The sequence below is a fragment of the Mus pahari genome, chromosome 22, assembly GCF_900095145.1.
Source record: "Mus pahari chromosome 22, PAHARI_EIJ_v1.1, whole genome shotgun sequence".
Classification (NCBI taxonomy): Eukaryota; Metazoa; Chordata; class Mammalia; order Rodentia; family Muridae; genus Mus; species Mus pahari.
In genome coordinates, this window is record NC_034611.1 from 22,986,907 (window position 1) to 23,002,113 (window position 15,207).

At 40.3% G+C, this 15,207-nt stretch overlaps 1 non-coding gene across 1 annotated transcript; it reads right to left on the minus strand.

Moving 5' to 3' along the window:
* Window positions 1-1,585: 1,585 nt before the first annotated feature.
* LOC115063042 lies at window positions 1,586-1,718 on the minus strand. The gene has a single exon (XR_003842925.1). It is a non-coding gene; the product is annotated as a small nucleolar RNA SNORA17 (small nucleolar RNA).
* Between the last annotated feature and the right edge of the window lie 13,489 nt (window positions 1,719-15,207).

The window sequence follows — 15,207 nt, forward strand, 5'->3', positions numbered from 1 at the left end:
GAGAGAGAGAGAGAGAATCTAACAAAGAAATTAGATAGAATCAGAAAGAGATCATGGAAAAACAAGAGAGAATAAAGGAACCACAAACAGCTTTTTATGTAGTCTTTTGCTTTCCCTGAGGATCTTTTTTCTTGTGTAGTGAGAAAAGCAAGAAGAGAATGTTGATTGATGCACTGAGGTGACCTTCAAAATACATCCTTACAGGTTACCCCAGAGGTGCATGCCCTCTTGCAGGAGTGCCTGATTCTCTGTAGAACTGTGTCATTGCTTCTGCTTTGTCAAGACATCAAGAATTTCCTTCATTTCCATTATTGGCTCTTTGTGAATTTCCCATCATGCACCCAAGCCCACTCATCTCCCCTTACCCTTGTACCTGTTCTCCTCCAGTGCAATTTTTCCCACAACGGGGGGGGGGGGAGTCTCATTGTGGAAACTAGTGTGTCATAGTGTCTCCTACAGTATATCATTTTGTCTATACTTCCTTGCTTGCAAATGTTTGATGTAATGATTTGTTGGTCTGGAACAAGACCTCTGTCTTCTACACTATCCACCCTGGAATCTTACTGAGACTTCTTTCGGACACCCAATTGTTTGCTGTCCTGTGTCATGGAGATCCTGTAGTTTAGGATCTGCAGGACTGGCCCCTTCAAGCATTCTAGCAGTTCACTGATGGAGTTGGTGGGGTGGGCCAATTCAAAGCAGCTCTCCTGCACCCACACCATCAGGGCAGGCACTCCTGCTCCAGCTGGCTCATCCAATGCCATCACCAGCAAGGGGCAGTTCACCTACACTATGCTATCAGGTCCCAATGCTGATGCCAGGCTGCTGTAGCAGACAAGGTACAGGGCCAGTTCTCCCATTCTCAGGACCCCAGAGCCAGCTCTTCTGCCTGCCATTGGTGGTGAGGGACTAGAGAGTGGAGGAAGGCATCTTTCCTGCACTCACACATTCTGGGTGGGTTCACCTACAAACCAGGGGCAGCTCTACTGTGCTTGCCAGGTTAAGTGCAGGGCCAGCTTTCCTTCTTTCATTAAACCAGGGCCAACTCTCCTGCTTTCCCTAGGTGGTGAGGACAAATGGGAGGCAACCATACAGCAGACAAAAGGCAGGTGCAGCCCTCTTGCTGAGATGACCCAGGCTAGCTCTCCTGTTTAGACCTCATGATAGCGGACTAATGGTTGTCTCTGGCTTGCTCCTCTTGCAGGAACCACAGGTATGGTCGCGCGCGTGCGTGAGTGCCTGTGCCTGTGCATGTGCTTGTGCGCGTGCGCGTGCGTGCGTGCGTGCGTGTGTGTGTGTGTGTGTGTGTGTGTGTGTGTGTGTGTGTGTGTGTGTGTGTTGAGGGGCGTCATTTGTCTCAGCCTCACTCCTGCCTGGGGCCTGCTGTTCCAGGCTGGGTTCTTCTATTTCTGGCTTGCTCTGGCCAGGTAAGTTTTGTCTCATTTCTGGGTCACTCTCAAGCTGGGAGCCTGTCCAGCCCTGTGTACTGCTAGGCTGGTGGTCCTCTCAGGGTAACTAGCTGTCCTGGTCCCCTGACCCCTGATTGATCATCTTCTCAAGCTTGCTTTTTTTTTTTTTTCCAGGGGATGTTAGGGTACTAAGCATTCAAATGTTCATAGATCAGAGCACTGAGCATAGACACAGCCTCTCGGCTTTTTTGCCACCTATTGATACACATGTCACCCAGCAGCCATACCTGCAAGGCCTCTAGGGGCAGGGAATAAAGATTTCTTAATCTCCATTTGACTCAGGCCAAAACCCATACATGCCTTTTGATGCTAGTGACTGGGCTGCACTCATTTCTATCAATAATCAGCAAAAATTTGAAAAAAGGTGTTTTTGTTAGGCTTACAATTATGAGACATACTGGATTTGTTTAAATGTGATGGGCTATTCCTTACGAAGAAACTCAGGGAAGTGGGTTTTCCTGTAGCTTGCGGCTTTCACTAGCTTTTCAGGAAGCAAACAAAAACAAGGTAAGCCTTTCCTTAGCCTAAGACATGGCAGTAGACAGCAGGGGAACAGCTGTGGCCATCAACAGAAGGGAAAATTCTGATGGAGGCATCCTAGCTCAAGGAGTCATTGGTTTAAAACTCCGAGATTTCTGTTGTCTTCCTTGTCTTCATCATTCATCAATGGCATCTTGTTAAATGTCTTATCTCTCTCCTTTGTTCTTTACTCTTTGTATTTCATGTCAGATTCTCTGACACATGGACCTGTGCTAAAACCCATCAATGTACTTGTTGTGCTATATTTATAGGCACAGAGGTGTTGTCATCTGTTACTATGCAAGTGATGGCTCTCCATGTCTCATCATACCCCTCCCATCACTTATGTGTAGCTCAATGTGGAAACCATTTATTGTTTCTTGTCCTAAGGAAACCGTCTCATCAGCTCATTAGTAAAATATATCAGCAAATACTAAGAGCTTTATGGTGCATACAGAGTGGTTTTTAGAATTAGGTCTTTTCATGAATATTGACAACTTTTGCATCTTCAAGTAAGATAGATAAAGACTTGTCTAAGTTTTCTGACTTCAAGCACAATACTAATAAAACTAATTAACTCTAGGGGCAAAAAGAACTTGTTTTTGTACATAGCTCAAAAAGTATCTTGGCTGTCAGTTTGGGGCCAAATGTAAACCTTGAGTCAGGGTTTAAATTCATTTACTCCTGGCAAAATATGACTTCCTGCTTCTAAGAATAAAGGCTTGAAAAGTCTTATTAAAGGAAAGCCCCAAAAAGACTTCTTAACTTCAAACAGGTCTTATGAAACAATGTTCTGATGAGTTAAGTGCACACGAATTAGAAGCATATGTATTAAATTTTCCTTAAAATACACATGGGTTTAAAAATTAAGGGTGGGAGGAAGTTTTGGCAAAAATCTATTTTAGGTTTGCCTAAATCTAAACCATTCGAAAAGTAGTGCTAGGAAATGGGACAAAAGAATGATGAACATTCTTAAACAGTTTGGAGAATCAAGGATGTTTTATTTTTTTATTTTTTTAATGATTTAAGCTTGGTTCAGTAAGAAATGCTGAAAAATGCTTTTCTAAAATGAAGGGGAAATTGCCTGGGAGCGAGATATGTTTTCTGAAAACGACAGATCCTTGAGAAAAAGTTGGAAGATCTTGACAGTCTGAAATAAGGCCAAGACAGACTGGAGAAATAGAGTTCAGTTCATGGGAGCTGTGACTTTGAGCCTGCTCCATTGCTTGTGTCCAACCCAGAAAGACAATGAACAACAAAATCTCCCCAACTTCACTCTTCCTTTTAGTCTCACCCATTGTTGACCTCATTTGTGTAAACATATACACATACACACAAACACATACACACACACACACACACACACACACACACAGACAGACAGAGACAGAGAGACAGAGAGACAGAGAGAGACAGAGAACTGAGTACTCACTCAATAGGTAATGTGCGTCCAACATGTATATACAGAGGAAAAAAACGTTTGGTGTTAAATGTACCAGGGCTACCACACTCACTAAAACACAGAAAAGCAATAAATGAAGCACAGAAAGTGCCTGATTTGTTTGATGTAAACCTGAAAACCAAAATAAAACAACAAAACAACAAACAAAAACCTCAAAAACAAAAATAAAAACAAAAAAAAAAACAAATTCAGATTAAAATTTCAGTAAATTCTATTCTTTTTTTTAACTTATTTTATTAGATATTTTCTTCATTTACATTTCAAATGCTTTCCCGAATGTCCCCGAGTAAATTCTATTCTTGAGAAGCTAATATTTATAGCTCCTGAGTCTAACCAGTTCTGATAGTCCCTCTTAATAGATACCAAAAGTCTTGAAATTGTCATTAAAATCCTTGCCACACTGAGCTCTGAGCCAGAGTCATAGAATCCCAGTGAGCTACAGAATAGTCACTTAGCCCAGTGACAGTTACAAGACATTAAAAAAAAAAAAATCTACAAAGTGAAATGGAAAGCCATTTCAAAGAATGCTTCAAATCAGAACTCTTATAAATACAAAAGCGTCGTTTTCATGCAATTTGTTTCATCTTAGTTTGGTGAGCGAGTGGGCAAGAGGAACAAAGACGAACCAGAAACAGGCATCTGAAAGTGTTAAAGTCTTCTTTAGCTCAGCAAGTACTTGCTTGCATACTTTTGTTATTCTAAGGATTATGATAAGGACCTGGTTAAAATGATAAATGAAAAGTTTAATTCATGTTACTGCAGATCCAAGTTCTAGGTCTGAGAACTTAACACTTAAGCTTTGACTCAATGCTAATCTTAGCAATTAATACATGTTCTGGGATCAAATACAGCATCCATAAATGTTAGTGCTAGTATAAACTTGAACAATCTACCTAATCTCTTTAATCCACAGTTTGTACATTGATAAAAATGAGGTTGTTATTAATTTCCCCTGCAGATTTGATGGGACTTGGTATAGGATCTAGAAATTAGTACAAAGGATTGTGGTTTCTTTCATTCGTATTGAAATTATAAGGTTTTTAGAAGAACAGAAGACACAGTGTAAGGTTGTTCTTCAAAAGAGCAGAAGTAAAGTGCTTTTTACTTTGTAGCATACCAGCCAAAATACACTAGCTTAAAATAATGACTATTTAATACGTAATCTGTACATTGACTCTTGTGAACTAAATTATCTTGGGATGGATGGTCTCGAAGAAGCTCAGTAACGCCTGGAGCCTCAGTTGAACAGCTGAGAGAGCTGGCATACTCAACTGTACCTTGGCTAAAAGTACAGCTGAAGGAGAATCTTCTAAGGCAGATTGTTAAAAATGAACATTCCCGATGAAAATGATACTCCAAGTCATTTTGATGTAGGTGCTTCACTTTATCCCCGTTCTTCCACATCCGAAGAAGCCCTGTCCTTAACAAATAATGGGTTGAGCTGTTTGGGTGAGAAAGGGACAGGCATGTTCCATGGTTAAACCAAAATACAACAAGGACAGATATGATCGTGGCTCCTGGTAAGTGGAAGGAGAAAGGAAAGCAGGAGAGCAAAAGAAAAAGGAGTAGAGAAGACGGTGAAGAAGTTTCGGGAAGACTGGATGATGTGGACTGAATGGAAGCTCCCCACACGGCCCATGATTTTTGAGGCTTGTGATTGAAATAGAACATGAGGTTGTAAAATTAATGCTACAAATAAGAACAGCCATAAATATCATACTTATTGCATAACAGCCTTTCCACATTAATTCAATGCGCAGCACTTGCTGAGCTCGTGGGTGAGTTAGGAGCTTGGATGTCTGAGCGCTCCTGGAAATCATGCATCGAAGGCCTTCTACTTACTCACGTGGATAAGCCCCAGGGTCTAATAAATGCTCTCAATCACTAAGAAACCAATCATGTTTTGTTGTGACTTGGACAGGAATAGATCAATAGCCCTCTAACATGTTCATTATGTTTAATATTTTATGCACATGTAAGATGACTGATCATCTAAACTGCTCGGATGTGATTACTCATCTCAAGTTCTGCTCATCGCCTGCTTGTTTGCAAAAGGGCTTTGTTATTAAGAAGCGTAATGAAGTACTCTAGGTTTATTTTCAGCCATAAAGAAAAGATCTATTCAATTCTCGAGAGTTTTGAAGATGCTGAAGGTGGTAAATATCTCCGCTGGCCTACAATTACTGAATGTCTGTACCTGAGATTTTCCAATACGGTAATTCTGGTACAGTCCGATGTTATGTGTTCACCGGTGACTCTCTGAAAGACAAACTCAACAGAGACAGGAATTTGAACAAACACTGTGGGATTTAACGATATTTTATCCACCAGATTCAGAGGCTGTGTCTCACTGGGATGAGTCTGTGTTACTCTTGCTGGGTGCAGAAGTTTCACTCTCCACCTCTGACCCACCTCACATCCAGAGAACTACAGCACCCTTCCCTATTTGGAAAGGAGTCAAATGCCATGTCCAAAACACTAGGCTGTTATGTCTTCTAATCTAGACCTATTGCCTCATTTTCTTCCACTTTCCTATTTACCTTGCTTACTTTCGTTACTGGAGATTTCATTAACCTCTTCCTCAGCATCTTCCTCTCTAACGGGTCCCAGGCTCTGGGGTGGGGGGGTGGGGGTTGTTTCAACCTCTACCCAACATGAGCATTTACCATTTACACTCAATTTGTTTGTCATCTGTTCAATTTCAACTCTTTTATCTCTCTGTTTAAGAACTGCAATTTTAAAACTTCTCCTGGCTGGTCCCATTACATTCTGTTTTTCATCTAATCTCCTCATCACTTTAACTAAAAAATGTGCTATATTCCAGCACTGTTCCACACACAGCGAATCGAGCTATGAACAACTGAGACATAAACCAGTGCCTTCTTGGAGCTGGCGATCTGTGTGAGAAGGCAGAAAAAAAAATCAAATATAAGAACAAACAGTGCATGGACAGTGTACTTGATAAACAACAACAAGCTTGAAGGAGGATTTGAAGTGTTAGAAGGGATGACTGAAATCTCAGATAGAGTAACAGAAAACATCTCCTCAGGAGATGACTTGAGGAAAAGCAGAAGGAATCAGAACTCTAACTGGAATAGAGCGAGGGTAAAAATAATTGCTATGGAGTATCCATCATCCAAATATATTGGCTTAAGTTTTTAAAGTATGTAGTCATTCATGTTCTAGTTGAGTATTTTCTACTTGTTGATTACAGTGCTGGCTTCGTATGGACTTGGACCAAAACTGAAGTTAGCCTGAGCTCCACAGTTCAGAGAAGAGTCCTCATTTGAAACACAAGATGAATCTACAAGATTTGTGGGTTCCCAAGCGTACTCAACTGATTCTCTGACTCAACGTTCAAGCCTTCCCAATATCTTCTCAGGTTTGGTGATGTGGTAGAGCAATTCACGGACTGTAGAAAGGTTTCATATTTACTAGTGGAGGTTTATCAGGGTAAAGGGTAAAACTACGAACCAGTGAAAGGGTGAACAGATATGTCTGATTTGTTCTAATCTGTCCTAGTTTCCATGATCTCATTTTTCTCTTCACGAGCTCAGTGTTCTTGCTTCTTTGCATGTGAAGAAATTTTTGGTTTAATAACCAGACATGGTCAATTTTATTCTAATGGGTATGCTGGGTATTTTGTATTCTTGAAAATACTCCTGACCTTTGATCTAGGAAACAATGAAGTTACTTAATCAGGTTTGGTTTTTATGATTTCTTGGGTGAAGTAATAGTTATATTTTTTTCCCCTAGGGCTAATTCATTATTCACCTCTGTGATAAGACCCTTTAAAGCATTCTCTCCACAGGCTGCTCAGTTGCATGCTGGCATGAGCAGATCTTGCCTCAGGGTTCAGTACTATAGAAAAGATCCTGCTTGGAGTCCTTGAATACTCAGCTCTGCCTTGACTCAAGGAGTATGCCAGGTTCTACACAGGCTCCTTACTTTTTTCAGGTCATGGGTATGCTTCTTGCTTTCATCTAGGGCAATTAGAGGACTGTCTTGGGATTTTACTGTTGTGAACAAATACTATAACCAGGGCAACTCTTATAAAGACATTTAATTGGGGCTGGCTTACAGGTTCAGGGGTTCAGTCCATTATTACCAAGGCGGGAACATGGCAGCATCCAGGCAGGCCTGGTGGAGGAGGAGCTGTGAGTTCTAGTCATCATCTGAAGGCTACTAGCAGAATACTGGCTTCCAGGCAGCTAGTGGGTGTCTTAAAGCCCACACCCATAGGGACACACCTATTCCAACAAGGCCACACCTATTCCTACAGGGCCACACTAATAGTGCTACTCCCTGGGCTGAGCACATACAAATGATCAGAAAAACTGAGCATCGCTAGTGATAATTTCCTTTTATTGAGTGTTCAGGAGCTTTAAAATAATGATTTTATAGTTTGTCTTTTGAGAAAAATAATTTTAGGTGGAAAGAATCTACTTCATATTAGCGTACCTTGCAGAAGCTTACATTAAATCATGTCTTAGAGATGTCAACAAATTCAATTTGTTTTGTAGTCATTTGAAGTTATGTTAAATAATTTTGATAAACCTTTCTTAGGTCTTAGCTTGCTAACATACTTCTCTATCCCAGTTCTGTTTATTTTTAATGAACTAACTAAATTAATTCATCTTAACTAGAAGTGGAGATAGATAGATAGATAGATAGATAGATAGATAGATAGATAGATAGATAGATAGATAGATATGTATTATTTTGGCATTTAGTTCATTGTTTTAAAAAAGAAATCACAGTCAGGCCCCATTAGCTTTCTGAAAAACTCATTGAGATAAACAAAAGGTTTACTTTAGCTTACATTTTTGAAAAATTCAGTGCATGTTCTGCTTTTATACCTCCTGTAGGGTGCTGCATGACAATGTCAGGAACTGAAGAATAATAAAAGAAAGAGGGATGGTACCACTATCCTTTCTGACTCTCTGTCCTCTTTGTGAAAAACTGTGCCATTTCCAGTAGCCTCAGGCTAGGGACCCACCCTTTGACATATGGATCTTTAGAGGACACTCAAGATCTAAACTATATCAGGCAGTAATTTTAATAAGCATTTCCTGAAAGGTAGGGGAGCTTAGACTAAAGAGGAATAGTGAATTATAAAGTTTTCACTGAGGTTTGAGAATTGCCTGTACTCTAAAGGAATTAATTATTTAGAGAATGCTAATCACTCCATTATGTTTTATCTTATTTGGTATATCAGTAAATTATTTTCTAAACCTACTTCTAATTTTGCTTGCTTAATATATTAAATTAAACTTTCATTTGTTAGAATCACAGCTAGCCTATTATGTTCTCTTTTAAAAAAAATTGGATTCTTCATTAGCTTAAAAATGGTACATTGTGGCTTTAATACTTTCCCTTTGAAAAATACTTTCAGACATTCATCTATGAGACTACTTCACTGGGTAAAAATCAAGCAAGCAAGACAACGGAAAAAGCAATTTAACTTGCTTCAGTGTAGCAACCATGCACTTCACAGAGAGAAGGGAGACGGAATGCCTGGCTGCTGCCTGGAAAGGGTCGCCTGGTGAAAGTGTTTAGGTAAGCAGCTTGTTACTTTGATAAAGGCCATGAGAGAGTGATGCTCTCCGGGTATGGACTTATAAAGGAGGTTAGGGGAAGGAGAACACAGTCTTTGGTGCCTCCTCCAACTGTTAAGTGTTCCCAGCCTCCTTTCCGAACTGCTGCTTGAGTGAACTTACTCAGGCAACACCCTAGCCCTCGCTCCACTGGCCACCTGTGTGAAACCGGTTGCACAGCAAGAATTTAGGATGAGATCAAACTACTGGGGGGGGGGGGGGGGGGGGAAACAGCAAGGAGATGGAACAACAAGAAAGATAAAAGTTGGCCCCAAGCCCCAGTGAACAGCTTAGTACTTGAAGTGGGGCTTGAACCCTGATCCGGGAGACTTCAACCTCCTTTATGCCCACTCAGCAAGTGGGGACAGGGATGCCTAGGGAGCAGGGTTCCAGTGCGGGGGGGGGGGGGGGGGGTGGGGGGGGGGGGGGGGGGGGGGGGTTTGAGAGTGAGTCCACATTTGCCTTTCTGAAGGAACATGAACCCTGTGGAGTCTAGCATTGCAGCACAAAGCTCGAGGTTCCTGGGGAGGCTTTCCTCACCTCAGCAAGGGTTCATTTGTCACATTTTTGTTTTTGACTATTTACTACCACACTGCAGAAGTGTTTGAGATCTTTTCCTTCTCAATCTCTCCCTCATTTCCATTCAACACTCTACAGTTTGCCTTTCCCCCAGTGCATACAATTATCACCTCTCCATTCTAATTAGCTTCCAAGCTGCCTATATTGTCACCCCCACTTTCATGATCCTGTCTCCATATATTTTGATCTCCTAATTGGCTTTGATGCATCCATTTTGAGAACTGTTGCCAAGAATTTTTCTCCTTTTTAATATCTTTCCAGGGTTACTTTACACTCTATGTAATTTTTTTTCTTTTTTCCTATGTCCCTTTTCAAAACTGGTTTCCCACTCAACATAACTCAAATCTGCTCTGCTGGCAGTGTAGGACGTCTTCAAGAGACACTTTGTACTGAGATTTTTTTTTTTTTTTCCAGAGCAGCAATGGTTCACAATCCACTGTCAGGTCAGTTTGTAAAAGGACTTGCTACCTTTTCACTCCACCCTCCTGGACTCTGTCGGGGATGGAAATAATTTCCTGTGGAAGCTAGGAAACGTCTCCCTTGCAGATCACATTTCTGATAGTTTGTAATGTCTTGAAGACCGTAGGAGGTAGACATATGAAAAGTGCGATTTCTTGACAGACTGTTTATGTACTAATGTGTAAAATTTCCCAAAAATCTGCTCTGCCATTTCTGTTGCCCCTGGGGTTCAGAAACCCACCAGCTCCTTCTGTTGGTGATTGCCTAATCACGTTGCTCTGCTCGTCTGCTCTCATTGACTGTCACTCAGCAAAATAATCCATCAAAGTTTCTAAAAATGTGAAAAGTTTTTTTTTCTTTACGATTTTTATAATGTTTTTATAATGTTGAATTACTTCTGCTGCTTCATTGCACATAGCAAGGATTTATATTGACACGTTTCAGTGTTTAAATAAAAAGTAAATATAGTAGTTAGCACTGAGAAATAAATATGAAAATATAAACCACTTAAAGCTTTACAAACATGGTAACAGCCATTGCTGTCTTCAGTGTGTTATAGCTTTTATTTTTTGCTCCTAACTTCCTCAATTCTGAGCTTAAGCAGCCTCATTAAAATTAAATGAGTCATTTGGGTTTAGGGTGCTATTAGAAGAAATTGCTTTTAACTCACTTGGAGAGAAGCTAAAGAAATCTATGTGAGTCATTTGAAAAATGGGACGTTCTGTGTAAATAATAAACAGGTAAGCTTTGCTATTTAAGGAGCTAGGGTCAATCAAGGTCATTAAATGTCCCATATTGCACTCACTTGTCTTGCCTGCAAAATGGAGACCGTGCTGATACTTAGATCACATGACTATGACAGGGACTCAAGAAAATGGCACGTGAATCATGTCTGCCACACAGAGAATGCCCCAAAAAATGTTCCTTTTAATTACTAGTAGACTGACTCAACTAAGAAAGAAACACTGTTTTTAGGACCTTGCAGAAAGGTCTATAATAAATGTTTTCTTTGAAACACCGACTTGCTAGTATTTGTGCACTTCTGTGCATAGGTGGCTCACGTTAGATGAGAGGAATGGATTCTGGTGTGCTAGTGAGGTGTAACATTCCCAGGAAGCTCTATTGTTCTATTATAATATCCAACTATTGGGGCTGATTTTGTACCTGGGTTGTTGTCTCATGAGAGGTCATATTCTGGTGGGTCAAGTAACTCAGTCTTCATCAGTGTATAATTTCTGTAATTCTCCTCAGGAAGCTGTAAGATAAGTCATTTCTAGGGTGAAATTTGCATGTATGATCCAGTGGACTCTGAAAAGATATATATGGCTGGCCACAAGGAGATGTTATCACTTTGAGGTACCTGAGTATTGGATTCATATGGCAGCTCTCTTAGAAACTTCCTGCAAGTTCAATTTAAATTGGAAGAGACTTAGCACTTTTTTTTTTTTTTCCATTTCAGGAAAGTGCAGACTGAAACAAAGGGGGGAAACAGGCTTGGTATATGAAGCTGCTGTGGAGTGCTTCGTAGTCTCACAGGGAATAAAGGAAAACCCAGGCACAAAATGGGCAGGAACAAGCATCTCTTTGAAGGAGACAGCCATAATTCTTTGGCCACTGTAGACTATGACTGATTTCAAGCACATGGGACAAATGAGGTCCCTAAGACAGCCACTAATAGAAGCCATGTTAGAAGCCATGTGGGAAAGAGTAGGAGATTGAGATCGCGTAGAGGACAGTCACTGGTACCTGGCAAGAACCTGCTCTGCTGCATTGTTAAAAGAAAAAACAGAGCCGGTAACAGCCACCCTCAGAGCTACCACAAAATAAATACCCTGGGAGGCCAGAGAGGACATGCATGAAGGCTATTTAGAATGCGAGGAGGATACTGACTTTCTTCCGTTTTATGTTGTGGTAATAACTTCCAAGACATTTATTCATTTAAATTACACACACACACACAGAGAGAGAGAGAGAGAGAGAGAGAGAGAGAGAGAGTCCAGAACAGGACAAACACCTGAGAACACATGCCCAGCAACTCTACCTCCTACCTCCTGATGTTTCCGAGTCCCACCCCCACTAGCACCATCAGCTGGTTGTGTTTGTTTGGTTGTTTGTTTGTTTGTTTGGTTGGTTGGTTGGTTGGATTTTTCGAGACAGGGCTTCTCACTATCACCTGTTATTAAGTTCTCAGGTAGTGAGTGTCACAGAGCCCTCCTCTGCCTACCTTTCCCGGTCGTCATCCCCCCCCTCCCCCGGCCTCACCATCTCAACTGTGTCAGAGCTGTTTTCTGCTCTGTTCTCCCATTAGGCTATCTCCTGGCCTTCAGATCCTCCCTCAGCTCCTTCAATGCTGGATGACCACATTTCATCTTTCTTGACGACAAATTCATAGGATCCCTGCTGCTACTTGTCCTTTGGGTTGAACTGACCCAGCACAAACTTTTGACATGGAGACCTTTGGCTGCTTCAAATTTGGTGACAGAGAATCATCTTCAGGGCCTCACTGACGCTGGTCCCTTTCTTTGTTCCCGTTGTATTTTCCACCTGACATTTGGACATTTGCGTGCTGCCTCTGGGTCTGTTTCGGCTCTCCCTGTCTTTTTGCACTGAAATCGCAACTCTAACCTGATTGATCTGGATTAGGCTGTCTTCTTTTCACTCTTCAGCTGGAGGAGCATGCTGGGCTGGTGATTTGGTGTGCTAAACATCATTTTAATCATTGGATATTGTGCTGCCTGGTGGGAACTCCTCTCCTGACCACCACCGTCCCTAGCCTGTATTTATGTGGGCTCTAGTAATGCAAATTTTAGCCCATAATCTAGAAATAACTGATTTCCAGTTTTCAATGGGAATTCTGATTGCAATGAACATCACAGACTCCCAGAATAATAAGCAACCAAATTCCTTTAGGGATTCAACTACACAGGAACTCTTAGTGTTGATGGTACTAATTTCTCTGCGGCCTTTTTCTCTTCTTCACAACCCTTAAAATCGGCTACCCTTACGTTCATTTCACAAATGAGAAAACTGTGGCTCAGAGTGGGTTAAAAATATTATGGCAGCTGAGTACCAAGGCAAATCATCCTCTCGAAAAGACATAATTTATAATTAATAGAGCTGACAAAAAAAAAAAAAAAAAAAAAAAAAAAAAAAAAAAAAAAAGATGCTTTACTTTTATGCTGTTCTCTTACAGCGTTGGAGTTTCCTGGGCTCCATTTAGATCTTTTGTTAGCAGAAGGCACTGTACAAGTCTGCCAAAACAAATGCATTCAGCCCAGGTGAAACAAAGCTTTCCTGTTTATAGCCCCTCGTTTATTTATTTTTAATTAAACAATAGAGTGACTTAATGTGCGCCTCACTGCTCCACCAGGAACCCACAAGCATTTGTTGGTGCCTTTATTCATCCTTCTGAGCCTTCATCCTACAATCTCTCAGTTGAAGCCCTCACTTGTCTATGGGCGGTCCCAGCCAGGAGAGGTTTGCATGCAGAAGTGCTGAGTGATCTTGGAACCTTTCTTCTACTCGCCGCCTTCCCACCCTTTTTATTGCCTTTGCATTTTGGATTTAAATTGATTACTTTCCAGGTTCATCCTCAGACATGCTGAGTGAGCAAGTTTACAATTATCCCTGCCCTCCCTACGTTGACTAGTTTTACTTTTTTTCTAAATGGAATCTAATTTTCCTCTTTTCTCCCTGTATTTGTAATCTCGTTAGATCCATTTGTATTAATTCTTAGTCTCCTGGTGTGTGCAACAGCTTCCAAATTTGTAACATCTGCAAATTTTATTAGCATGCTGTGTGCTCTGCCTTTCAGATCATTAATGCTAACCATCAATAATCCAGATGTTAGAGAAGACAAGAGCTTCATGCCAACCCCTGTGGCCCCCCATAAAAGGTTACTCCACACCCTGCATGTATTCATTTATCATCACCTATTATTTATGACCCTTCTGCAAAGCCCACATTTGGATGATCGCATTTTTTTTTTTTAATCGAATCAACTGGTCAACTGAAATCAAAATTTGAAAGTCAGTAATACAGCTTTGATTCAGTCTTGCCTTTTATGTGAAAATTATAATTTACAACATTCTTTTAAAAATTCACATAAAGTATTGTTCACCATTTTCTGATTTTTTTATCTCTTTAAATTTTCTGGTTTATTAAATCTCATTTTTATAATTGCTCACTGATTTGGAAAAATATATATGTATTCTTAATTTTGAAAAGGAAGTTAATACTTACTCTGTATTAGGAAAAGTGCCTTTTTAACTATCTTGTTCTGATGTATGTTTCTCTGCCTGCATACCACTCCTTCCAACTTTTCCATTTAATCCTATTTTTAATTGATTTTTTTCTAGTCTAATTTTGTTTGATTCTTCTGTCTAAAGAAGCCGACTGATTGCATTCATATTCATAAAAAGTAAGTCCCATGTTCTGAGGGAGATTTGCTCATAATTCATTAAAATTTTTCATAATGTTGTTCATATTGGAAGAGCATTTAACAAATTTAAATTAGCAGGCAGTAATCAGAACAAACTATTAATGCATTACTAATGATTGTATTTTATATGCAAATAGTTCCATTCTTCAAGTATAACTTCACATATTTTTAACTCGTTTTCTTATGAGCCCTTGGGGTAGACCAACTACATGAATGACTAATGTCATTGTAATGAGGAGAAAATTGAATAAAATAATTCAGATTGTTTGTCCAAAATTTTGCCGACATGATATTTAAGTGAATACATGAGTACCACAGACATGCATACTTACAAATAAAGATTTATTTAACATGTGGTATTTTATAATTCTTTAAATTCCATTTTTAAAATTTTTTAAATTTTTAATTTTTTTAAAAAAAATTGTATTCTTTACATATGCTACAGTCCCATCACAGTTTTCCATACTCCACTACTTTCAGTTGCCCCTCCTCCCCCTTCCCCACCTTCCCACTCTGCGGAAGGGTTCTCTTTAAAACACAAAAGGAGAGAGAGAAAGAGGGAGGATGGGGATACGACTTGCCAGGAAAATCAACCAAACATACATAGGATAACAAATGAAGATAAGGGTAGGCACAAACTCTCATATCAAGGCTGGACAGTTGCCGTGACTCAGTAGGAGG